The sequence below is a fragment of the Pleurodeles waltl genome, chromosome 12 (assembly GCF_031143425.1).
Source record: "Pleurodeles waltl isolate 20211129_DDA chromosome 12, aPleWal1.hap1.20221129, whole genome shotgun sequence".
In the NCBI taxonomy this organism is placed as follows: domain Eukaryota; kingdom Metazoa; phylum Chordata; class Amphibia; order Caudata; family Salamandridae; genus Pleurodeles; species Pleurodeles waltl.
This window is the reverse complement of record NC_090451.1, coordinates 293,233,777-293,259,088: the sequence shown is the minus strand read 5'-3', so window position 1 is coordinate 293,259,088 and position 25,312 is coordinate 293,233,777.

Below are 25,312 nucleotides of genomic sequence, written 5' to 3'. Positions count from 1 at the left end.
TTGCTTTTTGTTCTTTCTCTGTGTGCTGCCTTCTGCAGCACACATAGAAAAAGCAAATCACCATGTAGGATTGTTTTTGTGCAGGAAGGTAGTCCTTCTTGCACAAAACAATCTCCATCTCAACGCTGCCATCTTTGCACAATGATGTAAGGGTTGCTGTGTTGAAGCACAGCAGCAAATTCAGTGCGGGGGTGGCGGGAAACACAGGGGTGCGCAGTATTCTGTTAAATATGGCACATCCATTCATTGTGAAAATGACGGTGTGTGACGCTGCCAAATTTGGTGCAGCGACACGGACCTTAATTTTCTCTTAAATCTAGTCCTGGATCTCTTTTGTGGGGATAAAACAAAAGCATTCTACAGGTCTTGGCCCTAAAGAAAGTTTTAAGAGTGTTCAATGGCATGCAACAGTAGCCATGTTCACAATGGAGAAATCACCCACAACTGCAAACATCTTGGACAAATTTATTAGCAAGGTGTCTGAATTGCAGCGACCCAGAAGTCTCTGAATTGGATTTGTTGCCACAGACAATGGAGGTAACATAGTCAAGGACATGGAAGACAGTGGCTATTTTAGGATCCTGTGTTTGGCACACTACATCAACCTGGTTGTTCAAGACTTTCCTAAAAAAGAAAATATGGGGCCTCATTACAACATTAGCGGGCGGCAAGCGCCGCCCACCAAGTTGTAACCGCCGTGCGGCCGCCAATGCGGCCGCACTCCAGCGGTGCCCATTTCGACATCCGCTGAGCCGGCGGGGATGTGGGCCGCAACATGGGAGCCGGCTCCAAATGGAGCCGGCGGTGTTGCGGCCGTGCGACGGGTGCAGTTGCACCCATCTCACTTTTCACTGATGCATAGCAGACAGTGAAAAGCCGCATGGGGCCCTGTCAGGGTGCCCCTGCACTGGCCCATGCCACTGGCATGGGCAGTGCAGGGGCCCCCAGGGGCCCCACGATTCCCCATACCGCCAGCCTTTTCCTGGCGGTTCAAACTGCCAGGAAAAGGCTGGCGGTCGGGGACTCGTAATCCCCTGGGCAGCGCTGCCCTGGCGGATTACCACCGCCGGGGCCATTGTGGCAGAAAACCGCCGGCCCGGCGGTGCGACCGCGGCGCTTCCGCCGCGGTCGTAATGACCCAGGAAGCACCGCCAGCCTGCTGGCGGTGCTTCCGTCATTTTAGCCCTGGCGGTCTTGTACCATCAGGGTCGAAATGACCCCCATAGTCAACAACATACTGACCACTTTGAGATACATCTGCACTCATGTAAGCCATTCTTTTAAAGACGGGAAACAGTTGTGAATCATTCAAGTGTGATAAGAGTACAAGTTAAATCCCTTGTTGGATTCCACCCTCTTTGCAGGTTCACCCAACACTATTTGCTTCCTTCCTGCTATTTTTTCTGACCTGTTTGTGTTGGCTTTAGGACTCTGGGCATCTTACCACTGCTAACCAGTGCTAAAGTGCATGTGCTCTCAGTCAAATTGTGTTGGTGATTGGTTTATCCATGATTGGCATAATTGATTTATTAGTAAGTCCCTATTAAAGTGCTCTATTTGTGCCCAGGGCGTGTAAATCAAATGCTACTAGTTGACCTAAAGCACTGATTGTGCCACCCACATGAGTAGCCCTGTCAATGAGTCTTGGACCTGCCACTGCAGTATCTATGTGTGCAGATTTTGACTACCAGTTTGACCTTGCAAGTGTACACATCGGTGCAGCACCTGCACTGCCGTTGAAAATAAACGCAGGACCAGTGAAATTGATGCATCGCCAGTTCAGAATGGATTTATCGCTGCAGCACGTCTGGATTTTCCATGCATCATGCATCAAAATCTTCAACATCACCACACGGATCCAAGGCTGCTTGTCTGGAAGTCAACACATCCCTTCCCTACGAGGAAAGAATCAATGCATCAGTCACCTGATGGAGTAAAGATTCAATGCATCGCTTGCTTTTCTGATGCACACACGTCCATGCAGTTTAGTTTTGACGCATACCAGATACCTTGTGCTAAAACAATGCATTTACGGATTTCTATGGATTAAGACTCCTTTTACTTTAAAAATGTATATCTTTGCTTGGATAGTTTGGATTTTTGTAATTTTGGTCTTGTTTGATTTAGAGAAATATTGCCTATTTTTCTAAACTGGTATGGAGTCCTTTTGTGGTATTTTCACTGTGTTACTGTGTGTGTTTATACAAATACTTTTCTCATTGCATCTGAGATAAGGCTGAAGGTTTGTGCTAAGCTACTAAGGGGATGAGCAGGGGTTATCTGAGCTGTGCATCTCCCTTACACTGACTAGAGTGAGGGTCCCTACTTGGACAGGATATAAACTGACTGCCAACTAGAGACTCCATTTCTAACATCCCTGATACAGGAGGTGCTAATACATTTTAACTCAACCAATTTTAGGTTTCAATGTTTGAGCAGTACAAACAGATCAATGGCTTTGTCATTCTAAAAGGAGGCGATGCAATTGGAAAAGCTACGATGTGGCCAAATGGGTCCTAGTCAAATGCCTCCCACAGATGCTGCTCCCTTTTGAGGTTTTCACTCAGGAAGTTAGAAAGGAGGAAAGTACAATGGGCCAAGCTATCCCAATATTACATCTGCTCCAGGAGCAGCTAAAGAAGGTATTTGAAAGGTTCACATTCGGGGGTGCAAACAAAAACCCAGAAGTGCATGTCTTGATTGAGAGCTTAAGTTATCGCTTGACTTGTAATTCAAGGATGCAAAATTACATTTTCTCCTCCAAAGAGTCCATCTGTGCCACCCTACTTGATCTACGCTACAAAACAATTCTTACCACTTTCATTCCTTTTTCTGAAAGGGATGTTTAACAATACAAGAGGTAGATTGTTGTGCAAGCAGGAGAACTGGAAGAAGAACAGCTAGAACTTAGAGTCCCACTCTGCAGTTCTGGGGTGCCACCTTCAATGTCCGGAAAGGGCAGTCTTGTCTCTCATCTGCCAACCACACCACCAAGAAAACCAGCAACAACAATAACAGAAGAATCAGACCCAACCTCTGCAATAGCTTGGTTACAAGTGACAGTTCTTAAGTTCAGTGCAGAGGCGAAGACAAAAGCTTTCAAGCAAGTGGCAGCATCAATGACCATTAAGAGGATGTTCCAGGAGTATCACGATGACCCAAAAGAGGTATATGTGGATCAAAACCCATTGGTGTATTGGTATGGGAAGATGAGCCAATGGCAAGAGCTCAGAAGGCTGGCAATAAGGTTTCTGGCTTGTCCTGTAGCCAGCATGTCTGCTGAACATGTGTTCAGTGCAGTGAGTGTAGTTGTTACATTGAGAAGGACAAGCCTCTTGCCCCAAAACGTGGAGAAATTAACCATGATCAAAATGAACCAGCATTTTATACCACCTGATTACACCATTCCCGAAACACCATAGGAGAAGGATGATTGGTCAGAATCAAGTGTGTTAGCTGACCAACCACTAGAGGACAAACTCTACTTCCTAGACTGAGTATGACAGTGTCATCATAGACATTTTTAATAATTTCTTGCTGAACTTCTTTTTTCATACTTTCTTTGCAAAACAAATGCTAGTGCAACGTTATGTTTGTGTTGGATCTATGCTGCCCCACCATTTTATAGTCACATATAAGACTGGATTGGAGTGGGACCCATGTGCAGTGAAGAAGCCCCCACATATGCTTCAGGACATTGAAGACGATGCCTGTCTCCCTCACATGCCATTGTCTATCCTATTTGTTTTACATCACCTAGCGGGGCTGCCCCTTAAGATCATTTATTAAAAGACTGCTAGTGCCAATGCCAAATTCCAATGTGTTGATTCCATCAAAGAGGAGATAATTTGTTCAACCACCATGCTTGATTGGAAGAGTTAACTACTAAGTAACTATTGCACCAATGAGTGGTGAGATATTGAGTGATTGTGAATTTGTGAGTGATGACTGATATTTGTGGTGGCTGACAGTGAGGGAGGGAGTTCGATAAATTTGTAAACTTATTTCCAATGATTTGCAATGTTTGGGGGCTGATGGGTGATCATTTTTCCTGAAACTGATTGACCTTTCAAAATTAGTGAAATTTACCTCCACCATCTACTCCTTTTTTCTGGTTCTTCAGAACAGACCAGCCACTTTAGTCACACAGATCTAACTTGCTTAGTTTGAGCTTAGGATGGAGTTACTCAGAATCTGGAGGAGGAAGATGGGAAAAACTCAAGGCTGGACTACTTCAACAGTTAGAAAGAGAACATTATCAACTTCAAAGACAAACCATAATGATGGCAAGGACTCTGAGGCCACGTACTCACTCAACTCTGTGAACTGGAGGGAGGTGCGTTGATTTGGAAATGCTGCTGAGAATGTGTTTGCTGCATTACTGGCTTAAATGTGAAACTCCTCTTATGTTCTTGCACTGCCTATGAGTCTTCTTGGTAAACTCCTGACTCCTCATGAAGCTTACTGTGCTTCCTTTTGTCCTTTTCCTTTACTCTATAGTACAGCTACTGCATTTTTCAATATGCAGGTCTTCTCCTAGTCCTGTCAAGCACAAACAAAACTTGGGGAATGCTCAAGACTCCAGCTTACGTACCAAGCAGATTCAGACAGGCACCCAAGAGTGATGGACATTACAAGAAGAATGGAGAAGCATCGCCCAATTTGGTAATCCAGTGGCATTTTTCTTTTAATAATCATAATTGTTAGAACTGGGTGGGTTAAATTCAATCTTCCAAAATGTGTTTATTTCAAAACTAGAAGACGTAACATTTAGGATATACTATCTGGGGTCTCTTTGGGACAGAAGGACTGTCCCTTCATTTCCTTTCACAACAGATGGATGGAGGTGTGCTGGTCAGCACTCCAACTAATATTGTCATGGTTTCTTTTGTGTAGCATTTGTTTTTGTCACATTTTTCTTCAAAACCCTTTTCCCATTCATCAATCAAGCTCTTAACCCTCTTCCCTCGGCTGTGAGGTTTACTGAGGTGGGACCTAATTTCACACCACAAATGAATCACACGGTTGCGGATTTGGTGAAAGCGACACCAAATCACTACATGGCCTTCTAACCTTATATTACCTGAGTAATATTCCAAATCGGTTGCATCAACACCTTCATTCATGCCTTGTGTGTGTGGGTTCCATAAATGCTTAACCTGGTCCAACCACTCTTGAGTCTGAGCTCACTTCTCCTGACTCCATGATTTCATTTCCCAAGTTTAGTTTGGTAGCTCCCCACCATTGCTCAGAAGAAATTGATTTTGCTCAATTTTATTATCAATAGTCTTCTTTGTTGTATGTCTAATGCTATCATTGTGGTATTCTGCTCTTAGTCTTTCAAAAGTTATGATATAGGACCCACTAACTCACTGTTTTCTTTCAATATAGTTGACAGTAATGGATGAGCCTTAATTAATCCTGCAGTTGGAGTTTGCATAGGTGGGACACCTTCTGTTTTCTCTGTTAACACACTAACCTGCTAATAAACTACTCCTACCACCCCATTAAAATTCCACCTTAGAAAAAATCCTGTAGTAAGAAGACTCCCTTGCTTCATCTATTCAGGTAAGAGAATAATGGATTGAAGTGAACTTGTTTATTCAGTAATTAACTCCTACTGAAGAAGATGTCTGTGTGTACTATGTTTCTGTGTGTACTAAGTTTTTGTGGTGAAGTAGGCAAGGGCACTCATTCCATTGTGGTCAACATATAGTTGCAAAGGGCACTAGAGCAAGGGTATAAGTAAATGAAATGCACTTTTTAACAGATTTAAAAAACAAGGTACACTAAAAAATAACAGTGCAAACTTAAACACCAAAATTGAAATTTGAAGTGCAAATGAAGTAAAATAATTATTCCCTTTAATTATTTAGGAATAAAGTATCCTCCCTCTCCACCCACAACAGTCCCAACCCTTTTCACGAACAAATGATAACCCTGCCCCGAAAAAGTCCAGTGTCCATCCCAAATCTCTCCCCACCTTCTTCGCCCACAAGTCCCTACAATCAAAACAAAAGAAATTTAAAAAGAGGGGGCACTGTCAATATGGATCCGGAGCTGGTCCAGACTCTGCTCTAACCTGGTGAGCTTAATCTTCATATGGTACATGTGCTGCAAGATGCGGTTGAGAAATGCCCTGTTGGAGTGGGAGGGTGCAATAGCAGGAGCAGTCAAGGATCCTGACTGCTGGTGCTGGCGTCTTGGATGTACTGGCTGGGTGCTGGCACGCTGCTCTGCTGTGTCCTTGGTCGTGGGTCCGAGGCAGCTGTGTAGGACTCTTCTTCGTTCAGGATCACCAGCTACAGGTATTCAGCCTCGATGTTCCCCAGCTTCTGCTGCCTCTGACAGGCCGCTATCTCCTGCTTGGTTGGTGGTGGTTGTTGAGCAGGAGTAGCTTTATCGAGAAAAATAAGAATAAAAAAGACAAATTGTAAACAATGCTCTGAAGAAACACTTCTTCAAAAGATAGGTAGTGGGTGGCACACTATCACAACATTGCTGGTCTCCTAGGGATGTTTGAAGTTGATGTGATTATGATTAGGAGAGTCACAGGGCCAATTTTATTCGTTCACCTACACATGCCTCGCATAAAAAGCACAGACTGAGAGAAAAGAATCAAGGCAGAATAAGACCAGATTAAAAAAACTGTGATTTAATTTGTTTTCTTTTAAAAAGGCTTTTCTAATAACTAAACAGACACATATAGTGGAAAAATAAAAATTAATTACCTCTCATTTATGATGAGTAAGGCATTAGGCACCTTGGAGTATAAGTTGTTGTGCCAAATAATTGGAAGCATGCTAGCCTGCGCTTTGAGTACTTTGTGCTGTCTGCAGCTGGGACAGCTGTAGCTGACAATTATCGATCTTTAATAATTCCAATGGCCCTGCTCTTCCCTAAATGCCTTTCACTTAGTTTCTACCCTGACTCCAAAGTGGCAGATGAATAAATAACACAGGTCACACATGTCATGTAAAAAATGGTGATATATTTATCCTGTCTGACGAAAGTAGGCGATGGTGAAAACAATACAGTGCACTTCACGGAAAAGAATAGGCATTGTAGATTGTATTATTTGGCATGCTCATCACAGAATATCCCCTACACCAAACTAGAAATCAAATTGGTCACTTAGTAGTCCCACTTTACTCACTGGCCTCGCCCACCATCACAAATTGTTTCCAACACATTAATTCGCTGAGCAGTAAGAAAAGGAAAGAAACTTGACTTATTCTATTGCAGAGCAAGGCAGAGGGATTAGGCATGTAGGTAGAGCTTTTGCTATAAAAGAATAGAAGGGCATTGCTGATTATTGATTCATCATTTGCTTAAGCTTTGGCTTATTCATTCACTGTATAGCGAAAGCCTAAAGGGAATAATTTGAACAGGCGTAAAATAAATTGGTGTAAAATAAATTGGTCATGGTTGGCGAAATGCCATGGGCAGGAAGGAGATGAATGATGAGGGGATACATATCTGCCTCATTTAACAAATACAGTTAGTTAAGGTATTTGAACACAAATTAAAAAAAAAACACTTTTAACCATATCTTTGATAACCATAAATGATAAAGCACATAAAGTAAGCCAAGTAGGTTAGAGCTAAGCATGGTCCTCTACAGAAGAGATCCATTCTTTATTCATCCGAGCAATTATTCAATCATCCTTTCATTCTTCCTACTATATTCACCCATAGCCACCATGATTTCAGCTTTACTTCCTCTCATCCAGTCTTTCACCCAAATTCACAATCCTTTATCCATCCATTCAGTATCGAATATCCACCCTATTTTTAATCATCCGTTCACCCATGTATCCATTTACCCAATGCTCACCCACGCATCCTTTTTTATCCACCCAGGCATCCTTTCCTTTCACTCTTTTTACCCATCTTTTCTTTTAACCTTCCACTCTTTCACATTTCCATCAAGCCATCATTTTTGGCTTACATTATGGAACTCATTACGTCCTGGCGGTTGGTGATAAAGTGGCGGTAATACCGTCAACAGGCTTGCGGTAATTACCTCCAAATTATGACCATGGTGGAAAGATCTCCGAAAGACAGCCAATGTACCACATCGACCGCCAGGGTGGAACAAACAGCCACCACGGCGGTAGCCACCTACAGCCAGGCGGAAGTCGAAGTTCCGCCCACCATATTACAACAACACAATCCGACACCTTTTCCAGGGTGGTACCAACGACATCAAAAGCCTGGTGGAAACTGAGCTCAGAAGTGAAAGGACCCACCATTGGAACACAGGGAAGAACCACGCCTCCGTGGAACCAGAACTGCATGTATTTCTGATGATATTCTACATTCTGCTCTACCACAAACTCCAACGCCGGCGAAGACGACGACAGTGAGTACAGACGCCTAGCACACAAGGGGGGGGGGAAGAAAGTGACGCACAACACACACCCCATACACACAACCAAAGGCACAGGAAAGCAAGTTAATCCCCCGAAATCTGCTGAATAATGCGAGTGAGTGAGTGCAATAATATCAACACAGTAAAAAAATAAGAAGTTAGGCAATTTACAAATGTACAGAACAAGGGACACTGCCCAGTCCTCAGTTCACATGGGCCACATGGCCACAGGCCAAAGTCCAAGGCCCCACTTGTCACCTGCATCAACACAGCGAGAACACTGCAGAGGCATCAGTTTGCAAATAGGCAGACACCTCATGGGGGGGGCCTCAGCCGGGAGCGGAAACAAGACCACTGGTTCCAAAGGGGGCAACATACACTGTGCTTGGTCCTGGGGAGTCTAAGGCCACAGTCTCTCGATTGGGTGTCTTCCCCACTGGTTCTGGAGGGGGCAACATGCCCATTACTCTTTGTCCTGGGGAGTGCAAGGCCACAGTCTCTCGAGTGGGTGTCTTGCCCATAGGTTCTGGAGGGGGCAACATGCCCTGTGCTTGGTCCTGGCGAATGCAAGGCCACAGTCTCTCGAGTGGGTGTCTTCCTGACTGGTTCTGGAGGGGGCAACATGCCCATTGCTCTTTGACCTGGGGGTGCAAGGCTACAGTCTCTCGAGTGGGTGTCTTCCCCACTGGTTCTGAAGGGGGCAACATGGCAATTGCTCTTTGTCCTGGGGGTGAAAGGCTACAGTCTCTCGAGAGGGTGTCTTCCCCACTGTTTCGGAAGGGGGTAACATGCTCTGTGCTTGGTCCTGGGAAGTGGAAGGCCACAGTCTCTCGAGTGGGTGTCTTCCCCAGTGGTTCTGGAGGGGGTAACATGCCCTGTGCTTGGTCTTGGGGTGTGCAAGGCCACAGTCTCTCGAGTAGGTGTCTTCCCCACTGGTTCTGGAGAGGGCAACATGCATTGTGCTTGGTCCTGGGGAGTGCAAGGCCACAGTCTCTCGAGTGGGTGTCTTCCCCACTAGTTCTGGAGGGGGCAACATGCCCATTGCTCTTTGTCCTGGGGAGTGCAAGGCTACAGTCTCTCGAATGGGTATCTTCCCCATTGGTTCTGGAGGAGGCAGCATGCCCTGTGCTTGCTCCTGGGGAGTGCAAGGCCATAGTCTCTGGAATGGGTGTCTTCCCCACTGGTTCTGGAGGGGGCAACATGCCCATTGCTCTTTGTCCAAGGGAGTGCAAGGCTTCAGTCTCTTGAGTGGGTGTCTTCCCCACTGGTTCTGGAGGGGGAAAAATGCCCTGTGCTTGGTCCTGGGGAGTGCAAGGCCACAGCCTCTTGAGTGGGTGTCTTGCCCACTGGTTCTGGAAGGGGCAACATGCTCTGTGCTTGGTCCTTGGGAGTGCAAGGCCACAGTCTCTCGAGTGGGTGTCTTGCCCACTGGTTCTGCAGGTGGCAACATGCCCTGTGCTTGGTCCTGGGGAGTGCAAGGCCACAGTCTCTTGAGTGGGTGTCTTGCCCACTGGTTCTGGAGTGGACAGGCCGCACAGCAGCCCATGGAGGCAGGATTACATTGTGTCCACCGGTGATGACGGCTGCACTGTGGCGGTGCTGGTGGTGGGGAAGGCTCCTGCACATCCCCTGCACCTTCGGATGGATGCACTGTGGTGGTGCTGGTGGTGGGGGGAGGTTCCTGCACATCCCCTGCACCCTCGAATGGATTCATAACCATGGTTGGTGGTGGTGGCTCCCTGACAGCTGCTGGTGCAGGCTCCTGGCACTTCTTGCCTGCTGGTGCAGGCTTCTTGCCCTTTCGGGTGGCAGGTGCAGGACCCTTGCCATTCTAGCCTGCCGGTGCAGGCTCCTTCCCCTTTAGGCTGGCTGGTGCAGAATCCTTCCCCTTCATTAAATGTGGCCTGTATTCCTTTCCACCACACGTAGGTGCAGATAGAACTGGGCCCGTGGACTCTGTGGCTTAGGTGCGTGGCTGGGTTCATGATACCCTGGCCACACGTGCAGCAGAGGTAGGGAAGAGGTGTAGGAAGCTGGCCTGGTTTGTAGTGGGTACCTTGGGTACACACACCTTATACCAGGTCCAATTATCCCTTATTAGTGAAATGTAGTAGGGTTCTAGCAGCTTAGGCTGATAATGGTAGCTAAGCTGAGCAGCTTAGGCTGAACTAGGAGACATGCAAAGCTCCTGCAATACCATTTATAGTTATACAGTACTTATACACAAGTAAAGACAATACTCAGTGTTACGAAAAATGAGGGTAGTTATTTGGGTGACACAGTACCAAAAATATCTTAGAGACAATACTCCTTCTGGAGGTAAGTATTATACACAATATATACACTAGACACCAAAATTAGACAAGTAAATAGTTATAGAACAATGCAAACAATATAAAATGCTATAGAATGCAATGGGAGAAAAAAGGGCAACACAAACCATATACTAAGAAAGTGGAATGCGAATCACAAATTCACCCCTAGACAAGTGTAGTGTGTGCAGAATCGCTGGGAGAGTAAGAATACAATACAGGTAAGTAAATTACCCCACCCCAGAGCCCAGAAAAGCAGGAGTAAAATACTGCAAGTTTCCTTAGGACACACTACACATTGTGATTGGAATTTTGCAGCAGCCAACCATGTCTGCAAAGAACAAGTGCTGGATTATTGGACCTGAAGACCTGCAAAGGAAGGGGACCAAGTACAGAAGTCGAAAGAAGTTCCAGGAAGGACAGGAGCCTCTGCCAACCCAGAAGAGGGTGCAAAAGAAGAGTCCACGGTTAGTCAAAGACTGCAGAAATGCACCCTAGGAAGATGCCAGTGGGTTTCTGTGTGATGCAAAGATGTCACACGATGTGAAGATTGTTGCAGACATGGTTACGTGTTGGAAGTCGCCAACCAGTCTTGATTATGACAAAAGTGTGTTTTGAGTCAAAATGGCACTGGATGGACCAAGTAGGGACCTAGGGGCCTCAACTCTGTGTGAGGAGGAAGAGGAGGCTCTCAGCATAATATAGAGCCCCCAGGATGCCAGACGGCTCCCCCAGGAGTACCAGGACATGGGGACAAAGGAGGTGCAAAATGCAGTTGATGCAGCACAACAAAAGAAGGTCCCATGCCACCGAAGAACAACTCATTGAGTTGAGAGTCACAGGTTGAAGTGCTGGGGATGTGGGCCAAGCTGTGCACAAAGGAATTTAGCAAATAGTGCACAGAGACCTTAGGAAGTGAAGAAGACACAGTACACAGGGTATCTGTCGCTCTCGGGGAAGGCAAGGTCTTACATCCTCCAAATTGCATCAGCAGGACCTCAGGACAGTCTATGTCGATGATGTCAACCCTCTTGTCCTTAGGAACATGCTTGTTGCTGTGAGAGGAGTTCCAGGGAACCGGTCATCGTCTTGGAAGGTGCCTGCTTGGAGCAGGGGAGTGCTTCCGTCACTCCACTGGAGATTTCTTTGATCCTTTAGGTGCAGGATGAAGACAGGGAGTCCCCAGAGTGTGCACACCATGGAAACTGTTGCAGTTGCTGACTTGGAGCTGAGGTTGCTGAAGAAAAGTGTCTCTTGTAGACACTTTGTTGCAGTTACAGCATTTCTTGGAGCAGACTGCAGTTGATCCGAGGTCAGAAGAGTCTGAAGTTGTTGCAGAGGATTCCTGAAGGAAACTTGCAAGCAGAATCTGAAGAGAGCCCACAGGAGAGACCCTAAATAGCCCTGAGAGGCGGATTGGCGACCTTATCAGCTAAGGACCAATCAGGAGGCGTCTCTGATGCCACCTGCTGGCAGTGGCCACTCAGAGGCCTCCAGAGTGCCCCCACATTTTGCAAAGCAAGATGGCTGAAGTCTGGGACACACTGAAGGAGCTCTGGGCACCACCCCTGGGGTGGTGATGGACAGGGGGATGGTCACTCCCCTTTCCATTGTCCAGTTTCATGCCAGAGCAGGGGAGAAGGGGTCCCTGAACTGGTGTAGACTGGCTTATGCAAGGAGAGTACCATCTGTGCCCTTCAAAGCATTTCCAGAGGCTGGGGGAGGCTACCCCTCCCCAGCCTGTAACACCTATTACCAAAGGGAGAGGGTGTAACACCGTCCTCTCAGAGGAAATGCTTTGTTCTGCCTTCCTGGGATGCCCAGACCCCAGGAAGGCAGAAACCTGTCTGTGAGGTGGCAGCAGCTGTAGCTGCAGTGCAAGCCCCAGAGAGCTGGTTTGGCAGTACTGGGGGTCCATGGTGGAACCCCCAGGATGCATGGAATTGGCTCCCCAATACCAGATTTGGAATGGTGGGACAATTCCATGATCTTAGACATGTTACATGGCCATACTCGGAGTTACCATTGTGAAGCTACATATAGGTATTGACCTATATGTAGTGCACGCATGTAATGGTGTCCCCGCACTCACAAAGTCTGGGGAAATGGCCTTGAACTATGTGGGGGTACCGTTGCTAGTGCAAGGGTGCCCTCACACTTAGTAACTTTGCACCAAACCTTCAGCGAGTGAAGGTTAGAAATATATGTGACTTATAAGTCACTTAAGTGCAGTGAAAATGGCTGTGAAATAACGTGTTCACGCAGGCTGCATTGGCAGGCCTGTGCAAGGGTTTGTCTGAGCTCCCTATGGGTGGCAAAAGAAATGCTGCAGCCCATATGGAGATCCTGGAACCCCAATGCCCTGGGTACCTAAGTACCATATACTAGGGACTTATAAGGGGGACCAGTGTGCCAATTGAAATTGGTAAATGAAGTCTCTAGCCTACAGTGACAAATTTAAAAGCAGAGAGAGCATAAGCACTGAGGTTCTGATTAGCAGAGCCTCAGTGACACAGTCAGGCACTACACAGACACACACATTAGGCCATAAACTATGAGCACTAGGGTCCTGACCAGCAGGATCCCAGTGAGACAGGCAAAAACATACTGACATACAGGTAAAAATGGGGGTAACATGCCAAGGAAGATGGTACTTTCCTACAAGAGGTCAATGGTGGATAGGAAAAGTTTCTTAGGGACATTGGGGCGGGAAGAGAGAGAAGGAATGGGAGTGGAGGATGAGGGAGTGGTTGTTGGAGGTGTTTCTCTGCTGGATCTGGGTGCAGGTGCAGGGGTTGTATGCTGTTGTGAGGTGGATGGCTATTGGGTGTCTGAGTGCTTGCGTTTGTGTACTTTAGGAGGGGGGACAGACACAGTGGGAGATGAGACAGGGGTCATGTGCATGGCTGTTATGGAGGTGTCTGCCAGTAAGTTGTGTGTTCTGCTTGGTGTGGTGATGATGCTGGTAGTGGATGATGATGTAGTGCATGCAGGTGTGAGTGTGGATGTGGCTGAGAGGGAGGTGGTGGAGGGGGAGGAGAGGAAGATAGTGGAAATAGTGGATGTTGTAGTGTCTGCAAATGAATGGTGTTTGTGTAAGTGCCTGTGGGATGAAGTGTGGTGCTTGTGTTTGCCTGTGACACTCTTGGGTGTTGTCTTATGTGCATGATCGTCTGTATGTGTGCCTGGGATGGGTTGGGGTTGAGGAGAATGGGACTGGGAAGTAAAAGTTGGAGGGGGGGTGTTAGAAACAGGGACAATAGCTGCTGTCAGAGAGGAGGCCAGAGCCTGAATCGATCTCCATTGGGCCACCAATCCAGTGTGAATGCCCTCCAGGAATGCATTAGATTGTTGCATCTAGGCTGCCAGGCCCTGGATGGCATTCACAATGGTTGACTGCCCTACAGAGATGGATCTCAGGGGTTCAATAGCCTCCTCTCTCAGGGCAGCAGGGCTGACTGGGGACAGGGTCTCAGGTGCCTGGGGTGAAGGAGATGCCCAGCCTCCTGGGTGAGCTGGCACACGAAACTTGATGAGGGGCTGCTGGGAGGGTAGTGCTGATATGGGTGTGGTGGCTGTACCTGTAGCTGGGGTGGTCACAGAGGTGTCTGCCACCACCAGGGAGCTTCCATCGGAGGAGGTATCTGTGTCTGATGTGTCCCCTCTAGTCTCTGCTGTGGTGCTCCCCTCACTCTCAGTCATACTGGTGCCCTCAGCATCAGTGGACTCTGCCTCCTGGTCCTGTGGGATGCAGCTCCCTCTGTCACTGGTGCCTCTGCTCCTCCGACAGATTATGCTAATGCACATAAGGACAGGATGACAAAACAAAAAAGGTGCAGAGAGAGACAAAGGATTCACTGGGTCAGTGGCTGCACCAACACCACCGTTGGCATACACAGCACCCTCACACATAGGGAACAGGCCTACACACTATGTATTGCAGCACCACTGATAACACTAGCCACCAAGGCATGAGGAGGGGCACACACTGCCAACTGCAGCACACCTGGGACCCATGCAGCCATGACCATTAGTGAACGCTTACAAGCTAGGTAGGCAGAACTATCCCTTCAGAACCAGAGGACCTCGGCTGCTAAGTCAGGCCTGGCCTAGGGGCACCCACTGACACACATCCACCACCCGGATACCACCACACCAGGCGTAAGTTGTAATGATGGGCACTTTACACACCGCCTTGTGGCTGCTGTGATGCCCTCAAGCACCCATCCAGCTCTGGATAGGCCACCGCCAGTATGCTGGCAATTAGGGTGGACAGGGTTTGACGGGCACCCCTTCCTCATTGGAGGCCATCCCCTGCTGGGCCTCCGCTGTCTTCCGTGCCCAGCATCTCAGGTCCTCCCACCGTTTGTGACAGAGGTTGTTCTGCCTGCCATAGACCCCCATGGCCTGCACCTCCTTGGCGATGGCACGCCATATACCCTTCTTTTGATGGGCTGACCTGCAGAGGCAATACACACAGGAAAATACGATTAGACAAACAGTCGAGCCTGTTACAGATATGGCCCACCATACCCATTCCCATCACCATTGGCACATACATAGCCCAGTACATAAGCTGTACGCCGCGAAGAGGACATCCACCTACCCCCTTACACGAGGCCTTCACACACACCACTCCATGCATTCATGCCACATGCTTCGTGCCCACAGTGTACTCAACTGATGGTCTGGAGGCCCATACAGCAGTCCGTATTGGGGTAGGACCCCATCCACCAGTCTCTCCAGCTCATCCGAAGTGATGGTTGGGGCCCTCTCTCTAGTCACACGGGCCATGGTAGGTTCCAGAAACAGGTCACATTAGCACATGCAGTGTAGGTTCTATCCTATAGAAGGTCAGGTAGCAAGTGAGTGATCAGATAGAAAATGGCAGTCACGTCCGCGGCAGTGCATACTGGCGTAGATCACCATTGGCCACTGTACCCTATAGGGGCCAATATTAACCAATGATGCGTTGCACGGCGGTTCCCTACCGCCTCCCGCCATGGCTAACAACGACAGCGGAATTACCCCACTTCGACATGTCCCTCCACACAGGACAGGCGGACACCATTTCAGGGGGTGGGGGGGCAGCCCTATGGATTCATGCTACGTCACAGAAGAAATAGGCACAAACTTGACAAATCACACTGACCCATTACAAGTGTACAGATTGAAAACTCCTGTTGTGGCTCAAATGTTCAGTTTGTGACAGCCTCCTCACGCTTGTGTCCCTTAGATACCTACCGCTGTGGATGAATAGGAGAAGGAGACATACCCCCGTGTACAGACCCCTGGTGGACTTGGCAACACTTGAGGACAGTCACATTATCCTCACCTATAGACTGGACAGGGCCACAATCACAGAGCTGTGTGCCCAATTGGAGCCTGGCCTGATATCTCCTATCCGTCACCCCACTGGGATCCCCCCTCTTGTGAAAGTGCTATCGGTGCTCCATTTCCTGGTAACTGGTTCTTTGCAAGTGACAGTGGGCTTGGCAGCAGGAATGTTACAACCAATGCTCTCAAATGTGCTGACAAGAGTGTTGTCTGCCCTGATAAAACACATGAGCAGCTACATTGTTTTCCCCCAGGTTGAGGATTTGGCCACAGTGAAGGCCGAGTTTTATGCAATGGGACATATCCCCAACATAACTGAGGCGATTGATGGAACACATATTGCATTTGTCCCCTACCCCCTGGCAGAATGAACAGGTTTTCAGGAATCGTAAGAGTTTCTGCTCTATGAATGTGCAGATGGTGTGCTTGGCGGCCCAGTACATCTCCCACGTCAATGCTTAGTATCCTGAGTCGATGCGTGCTACCTTTGTCCTGAAGAATAGCAGCATCCCAAATGTGATGGGCCAACTACAGAGGCACAGGGTGTGGCTAATAGGTGAGCCCTGGTTTCCACCCAGTATATGTTGGTGTATGGGTATGGTGTTGGCCATATAGGATAGTGTGGGGCAAAATGGTGTCCCTCAATATTTGCAGGTGACTCTGGTTACCGAAAACTATCATGGCTGCTGACCCCTGTGAGGAATGCCAGGACAAGGGCAGAAGAAAGTTATAATGAGGCTCATGGGCGAACAAGAAGGATCATTGAAAGGACTTTTGGCCTCCTGAAGGTGAGGTTCCGGCACCTCCATCTAACTGGTGGATCCCTGTGCTACTCACACACGAAGGTCTGCCAGATAGTAGTGGCATGCTGCATGTTGTACAACCTGGCCTTCAGACGCCATGTCTCTTTTCTGCAGGAGGAGGAGACTAGAGATCCCCAGTGGAAGCAGTAGACCCTGTGGACAGTGAGGATGAGGAAGCAGAGGTTGAGGATGAGGACAACAGAACGTCAGTTATTCAACAATACTTCCAATGAAACACAGGTAGGACTGTGTAACTTTACATTTCACTGACTTTGGTTGTAATCTGTGTGGCAAAGGCATGCTGATATTTTCCACTTCTATGCCCACTTAGTGTTCCCTCTGTCTATTCATTTTGCAGATGTTGGTGGACTGACATATACTGCTGGTGTGATCACTACAGCCAGCTACAGGTCATTAATCTATGCTCATTTTATGTTCAGTTAAATTGCAATGTTTGTACCTGTTTCAATCAATATATATTTGATATACATTATATAATCCAAATGGTTTTATTTCAAAGGCTGTTTATTGAAGTGCTAACATATAGGGGGCAAGTGCAGTGGGATGGGGTTATGATTCAGGAAAGTCCAGGGTATTGTTCCAGTCTGTTTGTAGCACAGGTGCATTGTCCAAGGGGACATAGGAAGGGGTGGACAGGGTGACTGAGTGGGACACAAGGGTGACAATCAGGAGAGTCTTATTTCCTGGGGGTGGTCTTGGCAAGTGTCTCTGGCTTCTGTCTGGATCGCAGGGAACGTTTGCGGGGTGGTTCACCTTCTGCAGGGTGGGTGCTTGTGGCCTGTGAGTCCTGTGGCGGGGCCTCCTGGCCACTAGCGGCAGCGGAAGTGGAAGGCTGTTCAGATGTCTGGCTAGTGGCAGGGGCCCGCTGGTGTGAGACTGCCTCCCCTCATAATGTTGACCATGTCTGCCAGCACTCCTGCTATGGAGATCAGGGTGTTGTTGATGGCCTGCAAGTCCTCCCTGATCCCCTGGTACTGTCCCTCCTGCAGCCACCTGCTCTCCTGCACATTGTCTTGGATTTGGCCCATTGTGACCTGGGAATGTTGATAGGCTCCCAGGATCTTGGCGAGCGCCTCCTGGATAGTCGGTTCCCTGGGCGTGTCCTCCCCCTGGGGCACAGCAGTCCTCCCAGTTTCCCTGTTGGCCTGTGTCTCTGTCCCCTGAACCCTGTTCCCACTGCCACTGACCACAGGTTCCTGATTGTCTTGGGTGCGAGGTATTGTCTGGGTTCACTGTAGAGATGAACACATTGTTGATTGACGTGTCCTGGGTACGCTGAGTGGCTGCTGTGGTGGTGTTTCCAGAAGAGGGAGGCTCTGTGGTGGTGTGTGACTGGGCCTGGGTAACCAGCTGTCGAGTGGTCCCTGATGGGCCAGGTAGGTCATCCAGATCCTGAAGACCTGAGTTGCTGTCATCACTGTGGGCCTCTTTAGTTGGGGGACTGGATAGTGCTGGTACCTCTTCTCCACTGACATTGGCTAGGGTACCTGTGTGAAGGAAAATGATGTGTTATGGTTAATGTGTTTGACATATTGTACTACCGTGGCTTCTCCTCTATGGTTGGATTTGCCCTGCCAGCTTTCACTTGTTTATGTTAGTGTATGGTGGGAGTGTTAGTTCTCTCTGCTATGCATGCTTTAGTGATGAGTGTCCATGCAGGGCTGTGAGGGGTGTCCATGCATTGGTACAGCATGGAGCGCTTGGCATTGGGATGAGTGAGATGTGATGGTGGGGTGTGTGGGATGTAGTGTAGTGATGGGGTGAGGGTGAGGGTATGTGATGGCATGCAGGTAGTGGGGTGATAATAGTAGGCAGCTGTCTTACCAGAGTCCAGTCCTCCTCTGACTCCGGCCAGGCCCTCAGGATGCAGTATTGCCAAGACTTGCTCCTCCCATGCTGTGAGTTGTGGAGGAGGAGGTGGGGGTCCACCGCCAGTCCTCTGGAAAGCGAGCTGGTGTCTTGCTGCAATGGAATGTACCTTCCCCCGTAGGTCGTTCCATCTCTTTCTGATGTCATCCCTAGTTCTGGAGTGCTGTCCCATGGTGTTGACCCCTGCCCACGATTCTCCCCCATGGCTCCATCTTCCTGGCTATTGATATCTGCTGCACCTGTGCTCCAAATAGCTGTGGCTCTAGCCTGATGATTTTCTCCACAATGACCCTTAGCTCCTCCTCTGTGAAATGGGGGAGTCTTTGTGGTGCCATGGGTGTTATGTGAGGTGTGTTGGTGAGGGTGTGTTGGGTAATGTGTTGGGGTGTGTGATGTGGAGTGCATGAGTGGTGTATAGGTGTGAGTAATATGTGGCTCTGGTTGTGTCAGTGGTCTTGGTGTCCCAACGTTGGCAATGCTTTGAAGTCATAAAGGGTTGTGGGTACTGTGGGTGTGTTTTTTATAGTGGCGTGGTTGTGGTATGTATATGGGTGTGAGGTGCATGTTGTTTGAATTGTCCAATGTGTTGTTGTTTTGTATGTGGGTGACCATTGTGAGCGCGGCGGTATGTCCGCCAATGGTTTACCACCGTTGAATATCCACAGTGGTGATTCGTGGGTCATAATGTGGTGGGAGTTGTTCTGTTGGCGTAACGGTGGGGGTTCTGATACTGCCAGTTTATCACAGACCTTTGGTCTGGTGGATTTGTGTGTGGGTGAATTCTGTCGGATTGGTGTGTGTTTCAAAATATGGTGAATGGATATCCACTGCCGCGGCGGTAAGTTGGCGGCTGTCAGCGTGGTGGTAAGTGGGATTTACAGCCAATGTCATAATGAGGGCCTATGTGTGCTTTTGCTGAGTTGCAGATAGAAGAGGCCATAAGCAACCCATCCACAGATGTAACTTTAATGCAGGGGGTTTATGAATCCGATCAAGACAACACCCTTGTAGCTAGTGAGTAATAGTTATTGTCAATAAGCAAGCAATGTGCCTTACCACTGCCCGTCTCTGCTGCCTAATATCCCATTGCTTCATCTGCTCCTGCAGCAGTGGAACTTGAGCAGGATCCACTGGTTGGTGTGGCTAGAAAAAAACAGTATACAATTTTTAGATGATAGGTACACTGCCCCTTCTTAATTTTTTAATCAAACAAATGCAACCGCACTACATCGTTACAGTTCAGTTAGCACTGCAGTATCTTCTATCAAAAACATCACTCTGGGCAGTTGGTTGGACTGCTAGAAAATCCAAGTAGGCAAGCCAACCAAAAGCTTTGAGTAATGGAGGGGCAGAGCTATAGCCTATCATTTATGAAGACTAAAAATCTATGAAGCGCTATGTAGGGATGGAATATAAAATGGTCAATGAAAGACAGAAAAAAAGATAATGCATGGACAACAGGAATTAACACTTGGATAAGGGAGTTAGAAAAAAGGGAGGCAGTATAAAAAAGTAAACAAGGCAAAATTAAAAGTAGTAGACTTACTGGGTTGAGCAGAGCCATGAGCATCAGCGCTGGTAGTCGGCACCTCCCCAGCACCTGCCGGATGCACCTGTGTATTGCCCCTCTTCTTGCCTTTGGGTGCTGATGTAAGTAATAAAGAAGATAAAAAAATACATCAGGTGTAGTGTTAATCTCCACAAAATTATTATATATCAGGCAAATACAATAATATTGTACTTAAATCAGATCGCCTATGGTTCTAGTATGATCAACTATCGTTGGGGTGGCTATGCTCCTAAAATCCCTACTCCAAATTTCCCTAACAAAAAATACTTTTGGAACTAATGCATTGCAATGAATGATCTTTCATTCTATTCTCATTTATCAACCCCCTTGATGGACCAACACAGTCTCCCTTTTTCGCAATGCCTACTCACATCACTGTACAATTGCTTAGGACTGTATGAGTTACATGAAGTCACACAGAATGCTAACTTACTGATATCACTAATTCACTATAGAGGCAGTAGGACAGAGGAGTCTGCATTGAAATGGCTTTTTAACTAATCAGCTGAAGTGAGTGGCTACGAGTAAGATGATGTAGTGCTTAACACCTGCCTAGCTCTAACTGGATCATATAATAAATAATATTCCTAATGTAAACTAAACATAACTTACCTCTGAGTGTAAGCCACATGTTATTCAGAAAAAAGTTTGCATTGTAGAACACAAACACAATAAAAATATAATACTCATCAAGCCCTGGAATGTCAATCATTAGCAGTTCGAGCAGGTCCTGCTCACGATCGATTATATTCGCCCAGCGGTGCTTCAGCTTCTGGGTGATGCACTGGACCTGGGTGGTGGGCCCTGACACATTAGCGCACCATAGCCCCACACAGCTGACACTGTCGTAGGGGGTAACTGCTCCCAGGACTGCCGACTGCCGCCAGCATGGAGGGGAGGTGGTGCTGAACATAAAAACAATCAGTGCTGCCACCTCCTCCATGCTAAAGATGGGCCAAGGCTGTGCTCCTCTACGGCGCTGCTGCCCACAAGCTAGGCGTCCACTGTTCCCCTGCTCTGCCATGATGGTGGGTTGGGTAGGGCATAGAAGAGAAGGAAAGAAACAGGAGGAGACAGAAGGAAGGAATGAATAATAGTAATTGTGGTGGGACTACTGACAATAGTCAAAGCAAAGGTGTGGTTGGGTTCACCTTTGGGTCCATCATAGAAACTGAGGTAGGTGTAGAAACCCCCAAGACAGTTGCTGTCACCTGGTGGCATTGGCCTTGCCACCTTGTCTGTTTGTCCCCTTAACATGGATAAGTACAAGCAGTCAATTCACATAAATGGTGTTGATGCCCAGGCCTAGAGAGACACAGGTGCCAGTATCACTTTAGTGACTGAAAAGCTGGTGTCACCTGTACAACACCTTCTTGGATAGAAGCACCAACTTACTGATGTCAGCAACTCCACTAAGTCTCTCCCCCTAGCTGTAGTGCAACTTAGTTGGGGTCCAGTTACTGGCCCTAAATATGGTGGTGGTGTCACCTAGCTTACCAGTAGACTGTCTCTTAGGAAAGGACCTAGATGCCTCATATTGGGCTAGGTTAGAGTTTATGACCCATGCATCCATGCTGGGCATACCCAAGGAATTGTTTCTTTTAATCTCAGGTGAGATTAAAAAGCAAAGAAGAGATGGAGCACTTAAGCCTCAGGATCCTCCTCGCACCACAGGTAAAAGGGGTATCAAAGAATCTCCTACCCACCATGCCAGAAAGAATACAATTTCTGTGGTGGGAGACACCTCTTCTAGGGTGGAACCTGTACCCAAAGAGTCTACAGCTACCACAGCGGGACTCACAGAGGTAAAAGCAACTCTCTGTGGGAAAACGAACCCAGAAAAGCATCCCTACCCTGTCTTAGTAATTTTGGAGCAACACTCTAGCCCACCCAGAGAAACCTTAGTGCATCACCCCTGCACTACCTCTAAAACAGAAGGACAGCAGCCCTTTCCTTATGTGGAGCCCTTGGGACAGCAACCCTGTCCTGCTGTACACAGGATCCCAGGGACAGTCATCCTGCCCCACTTTAAAACTTTGTCATAATCTTAAAAATAGGGAATCTCAGAGCACTGTTCTCTAGCAAAAAATCTCCAAACAGGATGATTCACCTCCCCATAGGGAAGGGACCATATAGTGGATGATAAAGGGAGAAACCACTATATTGCATATCTACTCTCCACTTATCACCACTTAGACAATAAATTCTCAACTGGCCAAGGTTAGCCTTATTGTCCTTCGTTTGGGGGTGGGGCGGGATGTGTAGGGAAGTAGCCTCTTTCTAGCATGGTTACCCCACTTTTGGCCTGTTTGTCAGTGTGTTTGACTGTGTCTACTGGGATCCTGCTAATCAGGACCCCAGTAGTTATGCTCTCTACCTTAAATTTTGGTTATAGGATACTGGTAATCCAGTAGTACACCACAATTGGCATACTGGCACCCCCTTACAAGTCCCTAGTATATGGTACCTAGGTACCCAGGGCATTGGGGTTCCAGGGGATCCCTATCAGCTGCAGCATTTCTTTTGCCATCCATAGGTAGCCAACGCAAAGGCTTCTACAGGACTGCCATTGCAGCCTGTGTGAAATGGTGCATGCACCCTTTCACTGCCATTTACACTGTACCAGGTCACTTATAAGTCACCCATATGTCAGGCCTTCCAACCATGAAGGCTGGGTGCTGAGTACCTGTGTGTGGGCACCCCTGCACTAGCAGAGGTGCCCCCATATCGTCCAGGACAATTTTCCTGGACTTCATGAGTGCGGGACATTATTCTATGTGTGTACTGGACATAGGTCACTACATCTGTACAACTTCATAATTGTAACTCCGAATATGGCCATGTTTGGTATCAAACATGTTAGTATCATACCCAAAGGCTTTTGAAAGCATTGGTTGTATGATTCCATGCACTCAGGGGGCTCCTTAGAGGACCCCCAGTACTGCCATTGCACCATTCTGAGGTTTTCCAGGAAGCCCCAGCTGCTGCCACCTCACAGACAGGGGTCTGTCCGCATGCTGCTTGAGCAGCTCAATCCCAGGAAGGCAAAACAAAGGATTTCCTTTCGGAGAGGGATGTTACACCCGCTCCTCTTGAAAATAGGTGTTACAGGTATGGGAGGGGTAGCCTCCCAGAGCCTCTGGAAATGCTTTGGAGGGCACGGATGGTGCACTGCTTGCATAATCCAGTCTACACCGGTTCATGGACACCCAGTCTCTGCTCTGGCATGAGACTGGACAAAGGAAGAAGGAGTGACCACTCCCCTGTCCATCACCACCCCTGGGGTGGTGCTCAGAGCTCCTCCAGAAGGTCCCTGGGTTTTGCCATCTTGGATTCCAAGGTGGTAGGGAACTCTGGGAGCATCTGATTGGCCAGTGCCAGCAGGTGACGTCAGAGCCCTCCTGTGATAGGTGCTTACCTGTGTAACTGACCAATCCCCCTTTCAGGGCAATTTAGGATCTCTCTTTTGGGTGGTTCTTCAGATTCAGATTGCAAGACTCAGCAGGAATCCTATGCATCCTTTACTTTACCTTCTTACCTAAGAAACTGCACCTGGACCCTCCAGGAACTCTACAACTGCAACAAAGAAACAAAGATGACTTCTTCAAAATTGCGTCTTCAGCTCCTGCCAGCAACTGCAACTGTTTCCTAGTTGTGCATCCTCAGAAGACAGCCAGTCTTCAGCCTGCACCAGAAGAACAAAGGAATCTCCCTTGAAGTGAAGGAGTCACTTCCCTGCTTCAGCAGGCACCCCCTGCAGCAACGAGCGATGGCTTGGGCCCCTTCTCCTGAAGAAGTTTGTGGATCCAGCAACATGGGTGCTGCACTGAAGTCGTCCCGACGGTCCTGAATGTCCATCTTTGTGGAGGTAAGAGCTTGCCTCCCCACGCAAGACAGTACTCTCGTGCACCACATGTTTTGTAGTTGCCAAGACTTGTTGACATCTTTCCATGAAGTTCTTCGAGCACCGTGCAGCTCCAGCCCCTGTCCCTCCTTCCTGCGACGCACAGCCTCCTGTATGGTTCTCAGGCGGCATGGGATCCCTTTGTTGTAGTGCTGCATGGGTCTCCTTTTACAGCTTCTTTGTCCCTATGCTGTTGAACTCCTGTGCATGCTGCCTGTTCTTCTGAGGGCTCTCTGCGTGGCTGAGATCCCCCTGTGTCTCCTCCTCCTGGGTAAAGTCCACCAGGTCCCTTCTGGTCCTGGGCAGTGCCATTTTCCGCTAACTGCGAACTTTGCGTGTGCCAAGGCTTGTTGGCGGATTCCAGCGACTCAAATCAGACTGAAATTATCTATTTGGCGTGGGACATCATTTGCACCAACCATGAACCCGCATCCGTTTTCTTGGGTGCAGTAGTGACTATTGTTCTTCACCAGTGGTTCTTCTTTTGCACCTTCATCCGAGTTAACCGGGGCTCCTGTTCTCCCTGGACTCTTCAGTGCTTCTTGGCCTTGGTCCCCTTCTTCCACAGGTCTTCAGGTGCAGGAATCCATTGTTGGTGTCTTGCAGTCTCTTCTGGTTCTTGCAATATCTTCTTTCCGGTGTTCTTGCGTGTTCTAGGAAAGTTACTGTGATTTACTCCTGGTTTTGTGGGCTCTGGGATGGGTTCTTTTACTTACCTTTGGTGTTTTCTAATAATCCCAGCATCCCTCTACAAACTGCACTTGCCTAGGTGGGAAACTGACTTTCGCATTCCACTTTCTTAGCATATGGTGTGGTTTCCCCCAGGCCCATTTCTAACTATTGTGATTTTCACTAATTGCAGTGTTTTCTAACTGTTTTACAGCTATTTCTGCATATTAGTGTATATAATATGTGTATTACTTACCTACTAAGGGAGTATAGTCTCTATGGTATTTTTTGTATTTGTGTCACCAAAATAAAGTACCTTTATTTTTGTAACACTGAGTATTTTTTTTCATGTGTGTGCGTACTGTGTGACTACAGTGGCATTGCATGAGCTTTGCATGTCTCCTATTTAGGCCTTGACTGCCCATCCACACTACTCCTAGAAAGCCTGGCTTC